The sequence below is a fragment of the Urocitellus parryii genome, chromosome Y, assembly GCF_045843805.1.
Source record: "Urocitellus parryii isolate mUroPar1 chromosome Y, mUroPar1.hap1, whole genome shotgun sequence".
Classification (NCBI taxonomy): Eukaryota; Metazoa; Chordata; class Mammalia; order Rodentia; family Sciuridae; genus Urocitellus; species Urocitellus parryii.
Genome location: NC_135548.1, coordinates 48,061,441 through 48,082,523, shown reverse-complemented (window position 1 = coordinate 48,082,523; position 21,083 = coordinate 48,061,441).

Below are 21,083 nucleotides of genomic sequence, written 5' to 3'. Positions count from 1 at the left end.
TATCTATGATCACCTTCATAAGGTAGCTTCTCAACTTCTGTGTGGAAGTGAGTTCCTCCTTGGCCATTACACTGTTGTGGAGACCACTAGGAGTTCAGCTTTGTGCAGGATCATCTGACCTGGACTTTTGGCAAGACCTGTACAGCCCTCACACATGCTCAGATGCTACAGGACTTTTCAGACCAGTCCAGACAACAGTAGGCATCCATTCATTGTCTGCACTCTACAGATTCCTAGATGCACGACATTCATTACCATCAAATGCAGAATTTTCATCAAAAACTAATATATATATCATTCCAATCTGAATCAAGAAAATCAGAAATATCCCCAAATCCAAAGAGTGGATCCCCATTGTGATGCTACAAGTTGAAAATTCCACAGCTGACCTCATGGGATGGTTCACAGTCAAAAGACAAGCTGCATGAAAAATATTACATGACCTTCCTGCTATGTGAAAAGTGGCATGTGAAGTACACATGCATGTCTTCCTCAGACATGGGTTCATTTGCAAGACACCTTGTGCAATTGAAAATACTCCAAAAGGGGAGAAATCAGAACCATGTCGCCAAAGTATTTCAGCAGAGACCAACTCCATCTGTCTATCTATCTCTCAGTGAGCGTGTGTGCTCTTGTGTGTGTTTGTGTGTCTTTGTTTGTGTTTGTACCATCATAGCTGATACTTCATTGCCCCCATTGGAAAACTGACTCAGATAATGCCATCTGCCAAACTCCTAAAAACCAAAGTTCTTGCTGATAGAATGAAACATTCCTTCCTGTTGGTTTGGATGTGTCCTTTAGGAATCACTGCTACATTTAGTATACTCAAATCATCACAGTAGATCAGGTAACAAAAACATATATATTTTAAAATAATAATAATATATTAATGGAAACAACAAATACAGGATAGAGTAACAACTGTGTTACTAAACAAGGTCAAGGACAATGGCAAACTATAGATTCAAACTTTGAAGAAAATAGTAATCAATGTAAATATTCCTGGGCTGCCTCAGCCCCGCCCAGGCACACAGCAACAGAATGGTTTTGCAAGCATCCTCAGGAGGGCAGGAGCCTTCTTTGCAGGACGAGAGGGAGGTTGAGGCTCGATCCACCCATCATTCTTTTGGGAGAGGCTCCTTTTCCTCAGCACAAAGTTGGATTTTTTGTGAGGATTCTTGGCATCAAATACGTTGGCCTCTGCTGGAATCCTCAACTCTGGGGAGAGAGGGGTGTACAAAAAGAAGGTGGCACTCAGGAGGTGCTCCCTAGGACACGCCAACATCTGAGAGCCTGTGCCAGAAAAGGCCAGAGCCACACACCTGAGAGCTCTCCAATTCAGCACCAATACCAACAAAGACAGCCTCCACAGTCCTCCCTGAGGAAGAACTAGGCAGAGCACTTCAACAGACCTAATGTCTGTTCCTACCGAAGGCTTTGGACTCCAGAATATCTCAGGTCCTCTTGCATCTGCCAAAGCACACCACTAGGGTTTGCATCTGAAATCTCCCACAAAAGGCTCCTGTGCCGAAGATTCAGTCCCCACATGAGCCATCTTCATAGGTGGGTTTGGAGGGAAGCATTGGATGGTGAGTGCTCTGATGTCAACATGAAATTCTCATTCAAGATGAATACACTACTGGGGGGTGGGAGGGACTGGAAGAAAGGTTGAGCATGGTTGGAGTAAGACCTAAACAGGGTTGTGCCCTGGGCAACAGTACCTTGTTCCTGTTGGCTCCACTGAATCCTCATTCTCCAAGGAGAGGTCCTCCCTCTCCATCTTTCTCTCTCTCCCTCTCTGCCAGCCTCGTTCTCTCTCTCCCAGTCTATGCCTTTGTGGCAAGGGCTGAGGAGCTCTCCACTGCCACACACTAGAGCTTTATGGACAGCCTCAGTGCACAACCAAAGAGAAAGCTATGAAACCCAGAGAAAAAAGGCCTAGGATTCCTCCTCTGAGTTATTTTCCTCAAGTATGGCCACAGTGAGGACAGGCTGACCAGCGCGGATACCACGTTAGAGCCATGCTTCTGCGTTGGTGGAGCCCGCCTCCATGTGAACCAGGCTTCTGAGAATGGAGGCCACATTCCAAATACTGCCCTACTGAGAACAATGGTTCCAAAGACCAGCAAAGGGACTGCTTCCCTCCAACATGGTGTATGGCCCAGTGGTGCCATGACCCCGAGTGGGGGAATACAACAGCCGCTTCTCCTTCCTCTGAACATGTGTTTCCTGTCGCCCTCCTCTAACCTAGAGCCTGTTCTCCATCCCTTCTGGGTTGGATGTGGAGATCTCTGCTATGAATTTCTTAGGCTACCAAGGCCCCAGACAGACTTCCTCTTCCATAGACTCTACTAACCTAACAGTAGGTTAAGATAGGAGACAAGTGATCCTAGAACTCATAGGGATGGTGGTCTTCAGGGTACATAGGCTGGGATAATGGCTGCTGTGGTGTTTGGCTCACAAAAACCAACCAACCAACCAACGAAAAAGCGCTGGCATTATTATCAGATGAGCTCTGTGGCTACGTGCTCAGGAAGCCCTCATCTGACTTTAGTTAGGGATCACAACCTGGCTATTGTGATCACTCCTTGCCTAGTGGACTCAGGTGCGTAAGACCATGGAATTTATGCAAAAACAGATGATTCAGGCTGTCTCCCAGGCTGTGTTTTCTTCCCAATTTCATCCTGTTACTGCTTGCTAGAATCCTGGCAATGCTCTGCCCAGGCAGAGGTTTTTTGGTCACACAGAAGGCTTTCAATAGTACTGCTTCAGTCCACAAAATGCCAGTTCCCTCTTTAGCCCATGCATTCCCATGTTCCTTTGAAACCACTCCTATCCCAGACCATGAAAACATACTGCTCCTGGAGAGAGGCTTTCCTCCTCACTCCTCAAAGATGTCAGCTTTGGATGCCTGTTCATGTCCAGGGGAGGGCACCTGGTGGGGAGCCGCAATATCCACCGGGGTATACCATTGGACCTCAAGACCTTCCACCAGCAGAAGTGCAGTTGGCTTTGTGCACGAACCCAACACACCTGTTGGAGTGTTCTTGGGGTTCAGAGACTACTCTTTGTTGCTAAGAGTTGACCTGAGTCCACATCCTGACCCTTGCTCTCTGCTATCTGATTGTCTCACTTACTCTGACGGCGAGAGATGATTTGGCCCAGCTCATAATCCTCTGGATTCTCCTCAGTAAGGAAGTGTAGGTCGAGGGCGCTGCGGATGACGACAGGAGCCCTATCGTGGCAGGTCACCTGGAGCAGCATGGGAGACAGGCCTTCAGGAAATGGGCCTTGAAGTGACTACTCAAGGACAGTGGGCAGGGGCATTCTGGAGGCACCTCCACTCTAAATACAAGGGCAACATCCATGACCCTACTACCCGAGGCTGACCTCCTGCTCATCGTGTGGGCTCTTCCCACAGGCTACTAGCCCAATCCTTGTACATAGGACTTCCTGGGCCTGCCATTGCTCTTTGTGGAGCTGCACTCCTCTCGGAGTGAAAGGACCCCACTACCTGCATACAGATGCAATCTCATCCCACAAGTTGGGAGGAATGGGACAATAGCCTCCAAGATCCCAGGTCTGCCCGAGGATGCAGGCGGCATTGGGAATGGCCTAGGCACAAAACCTAGAGGCTTTGGTCTGGATTGCCAGGGCCAAAAACAGACCCAGGAACATGACCACACACAGGAGAGCTGAAAGATAGCCACGAGAGCTCCTGGCCTCCAGAGGCTCAGTGCTGGCTGGGATGTAGGAGGGCACCTCATCCGGCAAGGGTGGTCATTGGGTTACCTGGACATTTAGTGTGCTTGCTCCACATCCATATCGACTCTGCAGAGAGACTCTCTCAGCTCCTTGTTCAAGGAACATGGAGAACCTCACACTGCTGTCCTCCTCCATAGACGTCAGCATCCCATACAAGGGAACCTGCAACCTAGTTCCTGTCCTATTCTCATCTGTCACCCATACCTGTCCCTGCCCTTCTGGACTGCATGCTGCCACCTGACACACAGACTCCCTCAGACATGGCAGTGGACAAGCTGCTGCACTCGCTCATCTCAGCTCCAGCCCTTCACACTGACCTCTCCCTTCTTGATTCCCATCTATCCTCCTGATCATCCAGAAGCTCCAAATTCAAGAGGGCATGAGTAGTCCATGGTATTGGACCAGTGTCTGCTCCCCACCCAGGTGTAAGCACCACGGGACACCCCTGCTCCCAGGCTTACCAGAACACTCTTGGCCATCTCTGGACTTTGTGTTTCTAAGTGGACACGAATTAAGCAGGTGTCTCCCACCTGCTTGTGGGAAAGCGGCCTGGAGGACTTGCAGGTTGATTCTGAGAACTGTGGGGGATGGAACATCAGCAAACCCAGAAACAGAAAGCCACCCCAGACTGTCAGTTGGCTCTATGGGCTTCCAGCAAATATGTCCAGGTGCTGAGGCTTCTTATTTCCTCAGGTCGGAGTGGAATGGCAGCACATGCACAGCTTGAATAAGGTAGGTGTTTACCTCCTTTCCCTTGACCTGGGGGCGTTTCCTCACCATGAAATATTGTATTCCCAGATTCATGGACAGACACACGAGTGAGTGGTCAGAGACCTTGATTTCTGCAGAGCGAAGTGGAGAGAATTGTTAGGTGGCACTCAAGGATTATACCACAAAACACCCACAACCCCTGAGAGTCTCCGCCAGGCCCATCACACTTTGGTATTTTGGGGCCAAGGCCCACTTTCTCTTGGCTGTCAGTTATCCTGAGCCCACTGTGGATCATGTCTCCCCACTGTCTGATTGTCCTACTTACTCTCATCCTCAGACATCATATACAGCAGCTCAAAGTTGTCCACATCCTCATGCTGCAACAAATTTTGGTCCAAGGCCCTGCGGATGAGGCTTGTCACCGTCTCCTGAAAGGTCACCTGGATCAGGGTGGGACAAATGTCATCAGAGAATGGCTTTTAGAAGAGCTACCCAGAAGACTGTGGTCAAACATTCAGGAGAAATCTCAGCTACATATACAAGGGCACAATCTTGTTATCCTGCTACCTGAGTGTGTCCTCCATATACCACCTGGGTTCTTGCAATGTGCTACTAGAACAATCCTGGTACAAATATCTGCCTGTACCTGCCATCTCCCCTCCCCCTGGGGAGCCACATTCCACTCATGTCAAAGGACCAAACTGCCTATGCACAGACACACTCTCATCTCACTGAGATGAGAGCAATGGGCCAGGGATCTGCGCACCAAGTGTGATCTGGGATGCAGGCTGCCTTTGTGGGTGGAAGAGGCAGATGCACTGAAAACTTGGGTCCTGACTGCCACGACACAAAACAGACTCAGATACAAGAGTGTGCACTTGAGTGCTTCATGATAGCTTTGAGAGGCCCTGGCCTCTGGAAGCTCGGTGCGGGTCTGGTTGTAATGATGTACTTGACTCAGCACTGGCAGTCACTGAACATGTCTCCTCTGCAGCTGGACACCTGCAGCATTAGCGTGTCTACTGCACATCCATAGAAATTCTGCCAAGAACCCCTTTAGCTCCGTATTTACATACATGCAAAGCCTAACATTCCGAAGCTTTGGCATGACCCCCCAGGTGATCCCGACCCCAAATTCCTACACCTAGTCATGCTAAGGAGGTTCTCTTCCCTGCCACCAGGAACACATCCCCTCCTACACATGTGACAAGTCACTGCCACCTCCTCTGCTCCAACTTCACTCATTGAGAATACCAAGTTCTAGGCACTGCAGCCTGCACCCTGGACATATCTCTGCCTTCATCTGTCCACAGCACTTCCGTCTGCACTTCTGGCCTGCAAAACCCACAATACACAGGCCCACTCACCACTGAAGCTGGGCATGCTGATGCTCTCCCTCCTCAGGTCAAGCCCTTAAGACGGACCTCTCTCTTCTTTATTTCCCACCATAGCCCTGGGGTTGGCTGTGTCTCCTGCCTTCCACTGTGTGGACACCCAGGAGGCAGCCCTGCTGTCGGGCTTACCGGGATGCGCTTTGTCTCCCTCAGGCTCTGTCCCTCTAGGAGGACGTGAACAACGCGGCTGTCTTCCACCTGCTCGCTGGAGTGAAGCAGTGAGGAGCTGCTACTCACAGCTGCTGGGGTCCTGGATGCCACTGCCACAGAAGGTTCCAAGAACTGTGGGGGATGACAACATCAGCAAAGCCCAGCAACTGCACCCCACCCAGCCTGGCAGTTGGCTCTGTGGGCATTCTACAACATCCATCCAGAACCTGAGGTTCTTGTCCCCTTGGAGGATGTGGAGTGGCACCAGGAGTAAAGACTGAAGAAGGTGGCTGTTTTGGGAACAAGAGATCCAGCACCTGCTGGGTGGGGATGAAATCCCAGGAGATTAACCCCATGTTGCTGCTGAAATGTAGGTTCCTCCCACAAATGACAGGCAGGAGCTCATTCCTAAGCTGGTCCTGCCTGTAAGGTTCAAGGCTCTGAACCCTGAAGGGCTCCTCCGTGTTCTGATCATTTTCACCCTGGGTTGGGACCAAGAATGGTGGGTTCAAAATGGAATTGGTGACAAACAGAAAAATGACTTGTGCCAATACACTAGAGTCAAAGCACAATGGGACAGTTCCCATCAGTACAAACACACACACACACACACACACACACACACACACACACACACAGAGTCAGAATAGGAGTCCTGGGCCATTCATCAGGGATCAGACTAGAGGGCCTGCTGGGCTCACCTGCCCTGTGCTACTCACTGTTACTCTTGAGCTCCTCTGCGACAATCGCCAGAGGCTCTGGCGTCTAAGATGAAGCCTCACCCAGTGTATCCACAAAAGGGCTAGTTGGCCCCCCTGAGATTCCTGGGAGCCTGAGGCTCGGCATTGTCTGCAACCACAGGAGAACATCCTTCTCCCTCCAGTGGCTCCAACCAAGTGAGCTCGGATGGCTTGGTCAGTGAAGTGGGTGCCTGGATACCAGGGTTCCATGTTCTGTTTGATCCATTGTCAAGGCAATGATGTCATTTCCTGTGCCCATACCTGAGCCTCTTTTCACATAAGACCACTTTCAACAGCCCTATGGGCTGCCGATTTCTCCTCCATGCCTACCCATCTCAGGTGCACAGGTGTTCACCAACAACTACCCAAACATCCCCACCAGCATCTGCCCTGCTTGGTGCCACTAGAGTTCCAGCTTGGAGCCTTCAAAAATGCATTCACAACCAGTCCTTCCCTCTCAGCAGCTTTTGGACCCTGGTCCCATCATTGTGCAACTCATGGTGTGCCCAGTCTTTTCTGGAAAGTAGGGTAGCATCTAATCTCTAGGGTTTATTGTGTCTATTGGCCCATAACACCCTCTGTTCTCTCTGAAACCAGAGATGGGACTCACAGGTGGCTAAAGCACAAATGTAGAGATGGGATAATCACAAGAAAGGGAGAGACAAAGAATGCACCCTAACTCAATCAGGCCTGTGTCCCACACAGGGACATGGCCAATGTCCGTCCCATCGTGGCTGCAGTTCCCTCTCTACACCATGGCAAGTTGGAGGGGACTGAGATGCAGAGGCTGCTCCCCTCTGCCATACAACTTCCCAAGGCTTCTCCTAAGATTTCAAAAGGGCCAAGTGTGTCTAGTGTTGGGGTCTCACAGAGACTCCGAGGTACCACAGCATCCTGCTGCCCAGAACCGGTTCACCCCTCACCTCAAGGGGGCTCAGCCTCTGGATTCATGGGAATTGAAGTGGGTACAGGTGATGGGATATCACCTCCAAGACTGAGTTATACCAAGTCCATGACCCCTGTCTGCATCCCTGTCTCCAGCACCACTCCCCCCTCTCTCTTTCCTCCTCAGAGCAAACAAATCCATTTAGCAAGTGTGTCCTGTGATAAAGACATGACGGTCACCCATCCTCTCATTACAAAAACACTGAGGCTCAGCCAACATGGATCCTACAGGGAACACAGGCATAAACTCAGACTCCGATCCTCCCAGCCGAGCCTCAGTGGAGCCTGGACTCCCAGCCTCCTGAGTCAAGGAAACAGAGGTTCCTAGCCGAGCCACCTTGGATGCAGCCGCACACAAACTGAACTCATCAATGCCCCTTGCTCTCAGTTGTGAGTAAGAGGGGAAGTGGTGTTTCACAACCCTGGACATCAAGTGCAGTCTCCAGGCTTTGGGGTGTGCCCTGGCCTCTGTCTATCTGCCCAGGCTCTCCAACCCACACTGGCCTCTTACCCAACCTCCTCCTAGGGCCAAACTCAATCCTGCCTCTCAATTTCTGCTGCCTTCCCCAACACACTGCTCCCCAAAATGAGCAGGGCTGGCTCTCGGTTATCATGCTGGTGCCAGCAGCAATGCCACCCCACTGACATAATTCTGAGTCCCAACCTAGGCACTCCAGCTGTCTTTGCCACACCTGGCCTGTTTGGGCTCTGGCTCTTGCTCTTTTCTTTCATGTGCATGTGTTTTGAGGTTTTGAGTTTCTCCCACTGCAGAACTGCAGCTGTGGCAGGGTAGAGCTCATGAGGGTGACATTCTGAGCCACATCCAATCCCATCAGGACTGTTCACTGGGGTGACTGCTGGAACACAGTGATGAGTGAACACATGGGAGGTGGTTGGACCCACCTTGCCTCTGAGTGGCTTCCTTTCAGGACAGGAATGTAGGCATGGGAGCCCCTGGCGTGGGATGCTTTGCACAAGGCGTGACCATGGGCTCTCTTTCCTGGCAAAAATGGCTCCACTCAGCATGGAGAGCACTGTCATTCCTGGTGGCTAACAACAGCCCTGGACCCCAGAAAGGAACCCACACTCAAGATTAACGTCTGAGTGTGCGTGTCCTCGAGGAAATGAGGTCTCCTGATCCCAGGTGCAAAGGGGTAAGTCCTCTAACTCCAGGGGCCATGAAGGGACATCTGAGTTTCCCTCGTCCTTCTTTCCCTCTCTAACTAACCACAGTTAGGACCCTGGCCTCATTCCCCAGTGAGGATCATTAGGCTCCATAACGGACAGTCTCTAAGATGCTCAGGGGACCAACACCCTCTGCACAACCCATAACCCTATTCACCCAAGAGGCAAGAGGATTTCTATTCAGGAAAACCAGGAAAGGGAGAGCCTTTCTCAAGGACACAAGGACATTAGTGAGTGAGGGAGTGATTAATGGATGGAGAACTATTTCCAACACCAACTTCCAGGAGCATATATGGCCCCCTGGAGAATTCTGCAGTGTGTTGGTGATTAAGGAGAACGTGTGAATTCAGGGGTCACTAGGTCCTCTCAGCCATAAGGAGGGAAACTGCCATAAAGGAACTAGGACAAGGGTGCGAGGAATGCTCACTGGTGGGAGATCGGAAGGAAGGAAAGTGTACTCATTAGAAAAGTGTCGCCTGAAAATTCTTAGCCAGCCAAAAGTCGTGCGAACTTGTGTGGGAAAAGAGTCTTTGCACAGTGATGAAGCTAAGAGCTCACATGATGGAACACAGCATCAACTGGGACCAAATCCAATATCTGATATTCTTGTAGGAAGAGGAGAGTCTGGACCCAGATACCAGGGAGACTGGGGGATACCGGATATGTGAGGTTGGAGCCAGGGCGGGATGCCCATATGGGAACCACAGATCGTGGGCAGCAATAGGAGAGTGGGCAAGGGCTGGGAGAGTTGGGGAGACAGTCCCCTTGAAACCTGGGAGGGGTTATGGCACTGGGACAGCCCAACACCTACTGTGTTGAGCCTCTGGAGCTCAACGGAAGACACTTCCTCTGTTGTCGGCCACCCAGTTAACAGAGTTTGGTTGCAGCAGCCTAGGACCCAGCTGAAGGTCTGAGCATGTTGGCCATGCAGGTTGGATCTGGACCACAGACACCCTCATCAGAGATTGTAGGGTCTCAGCCCTGAGGCAAGACAGGCACTAAGTCAGGCCAGGTGGGGAAACGGATAGGCACACACTCTGGGGGTTGGTGCCTGTGTTACTGGGAGCACTTCTGATCGCAATTCCCTGATCTGCTGCCAACACAGGCTATAGAGGAGCGTACAGAAACACAGACCACGGATCTGACCCACTCAGTGGGCCCAGGCCAACACCACACCCAGCAGCCTCGTGCCATTCCCAATGAGTCTCGAAGCGGCCCCCTCTTCCCATCCTGAGAGCTCTTCCCTTCCTCATGTGCCAATAGCTCCCTACTGTCACTGGCAATATCTACTCTGTGAGATGTCAACATCCGTGGGTACTGTTCTCTCATCCCAGGACAGTGTGGTCCCACACACCCTGGTGAAATGGGCCACCTGGAGGCTGGACCTGGAGGTTGTTGAGGCTGAATGGCAGCGGTGGTCCTCTGGCACTTAATATTATTTAAGTTAAAAAAAAACAAAAACAAAAACAAAAAACGGGTCTTGGTGCTCAAAAATGTTTGATTTGCATATTCTCATCCCCTAACCCCAATATTTTCATTATTTCCTCACATATGAAATCTTACTAGCATAAAGGTAATTTCGTATTAAACAAAGTGGATTGAAATAACATTGGTAAAAATAATCAATCACCATACTTTCAATTTTTGTTCTGCTTTCCTATTAGAAACCACTTGGATACAAGAGAACAGAGGACAGACTCATGGAAATGCTTGAAATGACAAGAAGCTCCCACTCAAGCTCAGCATTCAGTCCTGGACAGGGTAAGACCAGGCCACTTTGACATCTGTGCCAAAGAGTCTACCAGACAGAATCCTCTGACTGATCCCTGACTGAGCCATAGGAACTGGCTAGAAAAGCCTTCACATCCTCAATACATTCTTCACGTCAGAATACTTGACAACCATTGATATCCATCTCTCGTTAACTTGCTCCCCAGCCAACCATTCTTCAACAAATTCAAAGGAGTAACTCATGCAAGCACACAGAAAGGGGTGTTCACTACACACATCCATGTGCGAAAAAGACAACTGGTATTTCTTGTTTGGGCTATTTCAAATGAAATCCCTTCTGCATGACCTCCACAAACCAAAGGAAAATATTTGTGAAATTCCCACGTAGAAGACAAGATACACTTGACAAGGAGGCAGTGGCAAGAATTTTGACACTCCAAATGTAGAGTGTGTGTTTAGGAAGCAGTCACAGTTTCCATGAGAGAGTCCCATGAAATCAATTAGGAAGATCCATGCTCTAGCCCTACCATGCAAGTGATGTGACTTGAAAGAGTCACTTAGTCTTAGTAACCATCATCACTAACAACTAAGTCAATGAATAAAGGTCCTCAGGTGCCAAGCTACAAAATGTGGGATGAGCATGGATGAGGATGGGTGGGAGAAGTCTCCAACTCAAACACAATTAGGGAAGGATGTGCTGACCTCAAGTGGCTGGGGGGCTGGGATCCTGCCACAGAGGGGGATTCCAAACCTCACATCCCCTGACCCAGGCCAGAAGACCAGGTAGAGTCCAAGGACCCTGGGGTGGCCCAATGGCAATAAAGGTCAAAAGGAACTAGGGATCAGCCTGGTCCCTCAATCCCCTACTCTGAGCAGGGCTGCATGACGAGGCCAGAGGCCATCCACAGCAATCTGCCTTTACAGGAAAACAGGGACTGCAGGCTGCCTCTGGCTCACTGAATCAGGGTGGTGTTTTCATAAAGCAAGACCACTTCCTCACATTTGACCAGCAGCTCATGTGTTGACAGCACAATGACTGACTTGACTCAGGCCCTGATGAATGAAATAGAAAATTCATAGCAAACCCATCTTTAGCTCTTCCACATCATCAGGGGCTCTGATTCAATTCCGTCCAGAAAGGTGTCTGAAATGATTTCTAAACATGCTGGGGACTCACCTCTGTGTGGAACTTTTCAGGAAAAAGGGGATCAAATCTCATGAAGCAACTCTTCTCTCTTCTAGCCCATGGGCAATGCAAGGAACCTGCATGATACCAGAGGCTCACTTCTCTCTTCTCATGTCTTCTGGAAAGGATTCGTTAATGCTTCCTGCAAGGTGAAGCAGAAGCCTGCATCCCCAGCTGCACAGAAGTGTTTTAGGGCAGTGTCTCCCTTAAAACCCAAAAATAAAAAAAAACAGGTCATTCAACAGGCACATGGATTCAAGTACATGTTCAATGATCCCTCCTCCCTGGAGCCTTCCACATGCCCATCTTCCACATTCACAGAGCAATGCTTGGCCATTCTCAAGGCCAGGAGACCATGATGTCATCACCAGGAAGTCAATAAGGAACATGAAGAGAGCAGCATGGATTGCAGAAGGTGGCACATCAAGGATCTTCAGCTCTGCTGCTAGAACACAAGAGCTTAACTTCAGTATTGACTTTTTGCCAACTACCAAGTACGATAGCAGTGTCAAGCCCAATATGCAGATATGCAAGTAGTAGGTGACACCCCGCATCCATTCACAAAAGTGGGCAACATCTGCATCAGAACAAGGAAGTATCTTACCCTTACTCATAAAAATCATCAGAAACAAAATAAAATGGATGCACGACTTCTCATTTCACTATTAGGTAGCTGTTGGAATTCCCTATTAAATAATACCTCCTCCAAAATAAAAAGTATCTCAGACATGTGTCAACTATTCAATGGATGACATTTTAAAAACTATGGACTTTACTTAATATTTATGTATGCTATATCCCTGCCTAAGGCTCTATGAGAAAGGAGCATATAGAATTGGATCTTTGAAAATCTCACATTTGCTGATAAATATTACTGCTGATCTCAGGCACGGCGAAGTGAAAAGTGGGACTTTGGATATTCCAAGAAGGCTATGTTGTGGGATTGGTGTCCCTGATTCATACATAGCATATGGTTTCTATGAAATCCAGTGAGGGAGCAGGAGTAACGAAGCTGATTGCACAGATGACCTCAGGGAATACTGACAGATAGGCCAAATGAAAAATATGCTCCAGCTAACCATTGGTATTTGGGCTTCTGATCCCAGTCCTGTTTTTAAAAAATGTGCAGACAGGCAGTGTTCATTAAAAACTGTCTACCATGTAAAAGTGGGTAATTTAAATGGCATCTAGTTACACATCTGATAGAATGGTCTGGCAACATATGAATTTCATTCTAACAACAACAACAACAACAAAACATAGAAAATGAGACATAAAGATAAAACCTTGTCTTCACCAGGATGCCTAAAAATAGGTTTTATTTGGCTCATGCCAATAAATATCTTTCAATAGAATTTCTGATTTCTGAATGAATCCATTCAACTTCATACTGCACAGATCACAAGGTTTTCTTTACAGAATATTCTCTTCTTCTTCTTAAAGCCTCACATAGAAAATGTCTCACAGGACATAGGAGGGGAATGACCCAAAGGATGAGAGAATGGCTGGAACCGTTCTCAAATGTGCCCATGTAGCCTAAAGTTTGAAGGCATCTAATTGTACTCTAAAACAATTATGAACCTATTCGATCCATTATTAATAAATATCACCACTTTACCACTTGAACCAAATCACAGAAAATTGGAAACAGATGATCATTGGCTTTGATACCTTTACTTCTGTTTCATTACTCAGAGTCGATCAACTCTATACTTCAAGTGACACAGATTTATTACAGAATGCCTAAGATCCTAAGGATCTATTTTAGCTCAGCCCATGGTATTGCTTCATTATTTTATTATTTTGTAAGTAATAAAATATAACTTCATGTTGGATGACATATTCAAGCCATGAATATATCATCCAACATTGTTCTTCCCAAAATATTAGCCCAATTTCTGCGCACGCTCACTTACTGTTCAGGAATTTTACTAATTGTTTGAAGGTTCTAGAGGACCTGTTAGACTCCTAATGGACAAACCATACAACATACTCCAGAGAACGGACGAGTGCCATAAGAAGAAAATAAGGTCAGCCTACAGCAATGGGCAGCTGCCTGCCCTCGGCTGGGAGGAGCCCTGGCCATGGCACCAGGGCTGCTGGGCAGCAGAAGCCTCCACAGCCCTGCAGGCAGCCTGGAGCAGAGCTCTGCCTAACCATGCTCAGCCCTGGACAGATGCACATGAGTTCCCATCACAGGCTCGAGTGTGACAGTCCCAGGTGCATGCCTGTCATGCCAGCCACCAGGGAGGCTGAGGCAAGAGGAACGTTTGAGGTCAGCCTTGGCAACTTAGACCCCGAGGCAAAGGGGACATACTTTTACAGGGGTCTCTGAGGGTGTAGCTCAGGTAGGTCACTTGCCTCACAGGCTCAAGGCCCTGGGTTCAATCCCCAGAACCCACGTACACACAAAAAGTGAACTTGGAATATTGTTTAAAATGATGGATCAGGTACACACAAGGACTTCAATATGACCTCTCAGAGGAGCTCAATTTGAGATCAGACTGAACAAAAGACCACCTGGACCATTGACTCAGTGTCTGAAACCCTCTGTGAGCATGGGAAGCACTGCTGGCAAGACACCAGAGGGCCAAAGCACTTGTGCCCCCTGCAGGGGCGTCTCTTGTCTACCGCCAAAGACTGTTCCCCTCCTGGGGCAGCTGAGAGCAAGCTGGGCCTTGGAGCAAGGACTAGTGCTTTAGATATAGACTATGCAAGCAAGGGGCAATGTCTTTAATAAAACTAAAATTAAAAAGTCACATTGATAAAATTTTAAAAAGAAGAAAATAAGGTCAAGTAGAGGAAGCCCATTTTCACAGGAAAAAATCCCCCAGTGAAAAGCATCAGAATAGATACCAAGAAAAATACCAACAAACACAGTGTGCTCCCACTATGTATCTACTCAACATGCAAAAGTTAGAAAGCTAGATAATACAATCCTGGCCACAGGTAGAGCTATGCAGAAGAGCCACCTGGCAGTGCTTAGTCAAAGAAGTAAACATGCACACTTTGACCTAGAAATTCGACCTGTGTGTAAACCAGGCGGTGCTTAAGCAGTTTCACAAGGGGACATGCACAGGGAAATTTATCCTCAGGTTCTTATAGAGTTGTCTGTGCTTACAGGGAGTTGATGGTTGTCAAGATGCCCACAGCTGCGAAAGTCAAAAGCTAAAAAAATAATAGATGCCAACCTGGATATATTAATAATCCCGTATCTATGATCACCTTCATAAGGTAGCTTCTCAACTTCTGTGTGGAAGTGAGTTCCTCCTTGGCCCTTACACTGTTGTGGAGACCACTAGGAGTTCAGCTTTGTGCAGGATCATCTGACCTGGACTTTTGGCAAGACCTGTACAGCCCTCACACATGCTCAGATGCTACAGGACTTTTCAGACCAGTCCAGACAACAGTAGGCATCCATTCATTGTCTGCACTCTACAGATTCCTAGATGCACGACATTCATTACCATCAAATGCAGAATTTTCATCAAAAACTAATATATATATCATTCCAATCTGAATCAAGAAAATCGGAAATATCCCCAAATCCAAAGAGTGGATCCCCATTGTGATGCTACAAGTTGAAAATTCCACAGCTGACCTCATGGGATGGTTCACAGTCAAAAGACAGCTGCATGAAAAATATTACATGACCTTCCTGCTATGTGAAAAGTGGCATGTGAAGTACACATGCATGTCTTCCTCAGACATGGGTTCATTTGCAAGACACCTTGTGCAATTGAAAATACTCCAAAAGGGGAGAAATCAGAACCATGTCTCCAAAGTATTTCAGCAGAGACCAACTCCATCTGTCTATCTATCTCTCAGTGAGCGTGTGTGCTCTTGTGTGTGTTTGTGTGTCTTTGTTTGTGTTTGTACCATCATAGCTGATACTTCATTGCCCCCATTGGAAAACTGACTCAGATAATGCCATCTGCCAAACTCCTAAAAACCAAAGTTCTTGCTGATAGAATGAAACATTCCTTCCTGTTGGTTTGGATGTGTCCTTTAGGAATCACTGCTACATTTAGTATACTCAAATCATCACAGTAGATCAGGTAACAAAAACATATATATTTTAAAATAATAATAATATATTAATGGAAACAACAAATACAGGATAGAGTAACAACTGTGTTACTAAACAAGGTCAAGGACAATGGCAAACTATAGATTCAAACTTTGAAGAAAATAGTAATCAATGTAAATATTCCTGGGCTGCCTCAGCCCCGCCCAGGCACACAGCAACAGAATGGTTTTGCAAGCATCCTCAGGAGGGCAGGAGCCTTCTTTGCAGGACGAGAGGGAGGTTGAGGCTCGATCCACCCATCATTCTTTTGGGAGAGGCTCCTTTTCCTCAGCACAAAGTTGGATTTTTTGTGAGGATTCTTGGCATCAAATACGTTGGCCTCTGCTGGAATCCTCAGCTCTGGGGAGAGAGGGGTGTACAAAAAGAAGGTGGCACTCAGGAGGTGCTCCCTAGGACACGCCAACATCTGAGAGCCTGTGCCAGAAAAGGCCAGAGCCACACACCTGAGAGCTCTCCAATTCAGCACCAATACCAACAAAGACAGCCTCCACAGTCCTCCCTGAGGAAGAACTAGGCAGAGCACTTCAACAGACCTAATGTCTGTTCCTACCGAAGGCTTTGGACTCCAGAATATCTCAGGTCCTCTTGCATCTGCCAAAGCACACCACTAGGGTTTGCATCTGAAATCTCCCACAAAAGGCTCCTGTGCCGAAGATTCAGTCCCCACATGAGCCATCTTCATAGGTGGGTTTGGAGGGAAGCATTGGATGGTGAGTGCTCTGATGTCAACATGAAATTCTCATTCAAGATGAATACACTACTGGGGGGTGGGAGGGACTGGAAGAAAGGTTGAGCATGGTTGGAGTAAGACCTAAACAGGGTTGTGCCCTGGGCAACAGTACCTTGTTCCTGTTGGCTCCACTGAATCCTCATTCTCCAAGGAGAGGTCCTCCCTCTCCATCTTTCTCTCTCTCCCTCTCTGCCAGCCTCGTTCTCTCTCTCCCAGTCTATGCCTTTGTGGCAAGGGCTGAGGAGCTCTCCACTGCCACACACTAGAGCTTTATGGACAGCCTCAGTGCACAACCAAAGAGAAAGCTATGAAACCCAGAGAAAAAAGGCCTAGGATTCCTCCTCTGAGTTATTTTCCTCAAGTATGGCCACAGTGAGGACAGGCTGACCAGCGCGGCTACCACGTTAGAGCCATGCTTCTGCGTTGGTGGAGCCCGCCTCCATGTGAACCAGGCTTCTGAGAATGGAGGCCACATTCCAAATACTGCCCTACTGAGAACAATGGTTCCAAAGACCAGCAAAGGGACTGCTTCCCTCCAACATGGTGTATGGCCCAGTGGTGCCATGACCCCGATTGGGGGAATACAACAGCCGCTTCTCCTTCCTCTGAACATGTGTTTCCTGTCGCCCTCCTCTAACCTAGAGCCTGTTCTCCATCCCTTCTGGGTTGGATGTGGAGATCTCTGCTATGAATTTCTTAGGCTACCAAGGCCCCAGATAGACTTCCTCTTCCATAGACTCTACTAACCTAACAGTAGGTTAAGATAGGAGACAAGTGATCCTAGAACTCATAGGGATGGTGGTCTTCAGGGTACATAGGCTGGGATAATGGCTGCTGTGGTGTTTGGCTCACAAAAACCAACCAACCAACCAACGAAAAAGCGCTGGCATTATTATCAGATGAGCTCTGTGGCTACGTGCTCAGGAAGCCCTCATCTGACTTTAGTTAGGGATCACAACCTGGCTATTGTGATCACTCCTTGCCTAGTGGACTCAGGTGCGTAAGACCATGGAATTTATGCAAAAACAGATGATTCAGGCTGTCTCCCAGGCTGTGTTTTCTTCCCAATTTCATCCTGTTACTGCTTGCTAGAATCCTGGCAATGCTCTGCCCAGGCAGTGGTTTTTTGGTCACACAGAAGGCTTTCAATAGTACTGCTTCAGTCCACAAAATGCCAGTTCCCTCTTTAGCCCATGCATTCCCATGTTCCTTTGAAACCACTCCTATCCCAGACCATGAAAACATACTGCTCCTGGAGAGAGGCTTTCCTCCTCACTCCTCAAAGATGTCAGCTTTGGATGCCTGTTCATGTCCAGGGGAGGGCACCTGGTGGGGAGCCGCAATATCCACCGGGGTATACCATTGGACCTCAAGACCTTCCACCAGCAGAAGTGCAGTTGGCTTTGTGCACGAACCCAACACACCTGTTGGAGTGTTCTTGGGGGTCAGAGACTACTCTTTGTTGCTAAGAGTTGACCTGAGTCCACATCCTGACCCTTGCTCTCTGCTATCTGATTGTCTCACTTACTCTGACGGCGAGAGATGATTTGGCCCAGCTCATAATCCTCTGGATTCTCCTCAGTAAGGAAGTGTAGGTCGAGGGCGCTGCGGATGACGACAGGAGCCCTATCATGGCAGGTCACCTGGAGCAGCATGGGAGACAGGCCTTCAGGAAATGGGCCTTGAAGTGACTACTCAAGGACAGTGGGCAGGGGCATTCTGGAGGCACCTCCACTCTAAATACAAGGGCAACATCCATGACCCTACTACCCGAGGCTGACCTCCTGCTCATCGTGTGGGCTCTTCCCACAGGCTACTAGCCCAATCCTTGTACATAGGACTTCCTGGGCCTGCCATTGCTCTTTGTGGAGCTGCACTCCTCTCGGAGTGAAAGGACCCCACTACCTGCATACAGATGCAATCTCATCCCACAAGTTGGGAGGAATGGGACAATAGCCTCCAAGATCCCAGGTCTGCCCGAGGATGCAGGCGGCATTGGGAATGGCCTAGGCACAAAACCTAGAGGCTTTGGTCTGGATTGCCAGGGCCAAAAACAGACCCAGGAACATGACCACACACAGGAGAGCTGAAAGATAGCCACGAGAGCTCCTGGCCTCCAGAGGCTCAGTGCTGGCTGGGATGTAGGAGGGCACCTCATCCGGCAAGGGTGGTCATTGGGTTACCTGGACATTTAGTGTGCTTGCTCCACACCCATATCGACTCTGCAGAGAGACTCTCTCAGCTCCTTGTTCAAGGAACATGGAGAACCTCACACTGCTGTCCTCCTCCATAGACGTCAGCATCCCATACAAGGGAACCTGCAACCTAGTTCCTGTCCTATTCTCATCTGTCACCCATACCTGTCCCTGCCCTTCTGGACTGCATGCTGCCACCTGACACACAGACTCCCTGAGACATGGCAGTGGACAAGCTGCTGCACTCGCTCATCTCAGCTCCAGCCCTTCACACTGACCTCTCCCTTCTTGATTCCCATCTATCCTCCTGATCATCCAGAAGCTCCAAATTCAAGAGGGCATGAGTAGTCCATGGTATTGGACCAGTGTCTGCTCCCCACCCAGGTGTAAGCACCACGGGACACCCCTGCTCCCAGGCTTACCAGAACACTCTTGGCCATCTCTGGACTTTGTGTTTCTAAGTGGACACGAATTAAGCAGGTGTCTCCCACCTGCTTGTGGGAAAGCGGCCTGGAGGACTTGCAGGTTGATTCTGAGAACTGTGGGGGATGGAACATCAGCAAACCCAGAAACAGAAAGCCACCCCAGACTGTCAGTTGGCTCTATGGGCTTCCAGCAAATATGTCCAGGTGCTGAGGCTTCTTATTTCCTCAGGTCGGAGTGGAATGGCAGCACATGCACAGCTTGAATAAGGTAGGTGTTTACCTCCTTTCCCTTGACCTGGGGGCGTTTCCTCACCATGAAATATTGTATTCCCAGATTCATGGACAGACACACGAGTGAGTGGTCAGAGACCTTGATTTCTGCAGAGCGAAGTGGAGAGAATTGTTAGGTGGCACTCAAGGATTATACCACAAAACACCCACAACCCCTGAGAGTCTCCGCCAGGCCCATCACACTTTGGTATTTTGGGGCCAAGGCCCACTTTCTCTTGGCTGTCAGTTATCCTGAGCCCACTGTGGATCATGTCTCCCCACTGTCTGATTGTCCTACTTACTCTCATCCTCAGACATCATATACAGCAGCTCAAAGTTGTCCACATCCTCATGCTGCAACAAATTTTGGTCCAAGGCCCTGCGGATGAGGCTTGTCACCGTCTCCTGAAAGGTCACCTGGATCAGGGTGGGACAAATGTCATCAGAGAATGGCTTTTAGAAGAGCTACCCAGAAGACTGTGGTCAAACATTCAGGAGTAATCTCAGCTACATATACAAGGGCACAATCTTGTTATCCTGCTACCTGAGTGTGTCCTCCATATACCACCTGTGTTCTTGCAATGTGCTACTAGAACAATCCTGGTACAAATATCTGCCTGTACCTGCCATCTCCCCTCCCCCTGGGGAGCCACATTCCACTCATGTCAAAGGACCAAACTGCCTATGCACAGACACACTCTCATCTCACTGAGATGAGAGCAATGGGCCAGGGTTCTGCGCACCAAGTGTGATCTGGGATGCAGGCTGCCTTTGTCGGTGGAAGAGGCAGATGCACTGAAAATTTGGGTCCTGACTGCCACGACACAAAACAGACTCAGATACAAGAGTGTGCACTTAAGTGCTTCATGATAGCTTTGAGAGGCCCTGGCCTCTGGAAGCTCGGTGCGGGTCTGGTTGTCATGATGTACTTGACTCAGCACTGGCAGTCACTGAACATGTCTCCTCTGCAGCTGGACACCTGCAGCATTAGCGTGTCTACTGCACATCCATAGAAATTCTGCCAAGAACCCCTTTAGCTCCGTATTTACATACATGCAAAGCCTAACATTCCGAAGCTTTGGCATGACCCCCCAGGTGATCCCGACCCCAAATTCCTACACCTAGTCATGCTAAGGAGGTTCTCTTCCCTGCCACCAGGAACACATCCCCTCCTACACATGTGACAAGTCACTGCCACCTCCTCTGCTCCAACTTCACTCATTGAGAATACCAAGTTCTAGGCACTGCAGCCTGCACCCTGGACATATCTCTGCCTTCATCTGTCCACAGCACTTCCGTCTGCACTTCTGGCCTGCAAAACCCACAATACACAGGCCCACTCACCACTGAAGCTGGGCATGCTGATGCTCTCCCTCCTCAGGTCAAGCCCTTAAGACGGACCTCTCTCTTCTTTATTTCCCACCATAGCCCTGGGGTTGGCTGTGTCTCCTGCCTTCCACTGTGTGGACACCCAGGAGGCAGCCCTGCTGTCGGGCTTACCGGGATGCGCTTTGTCTCCCTCAGGCTCTGTCCCTCTAGGAGGACGTGAACAACGCGGCTGTCTTC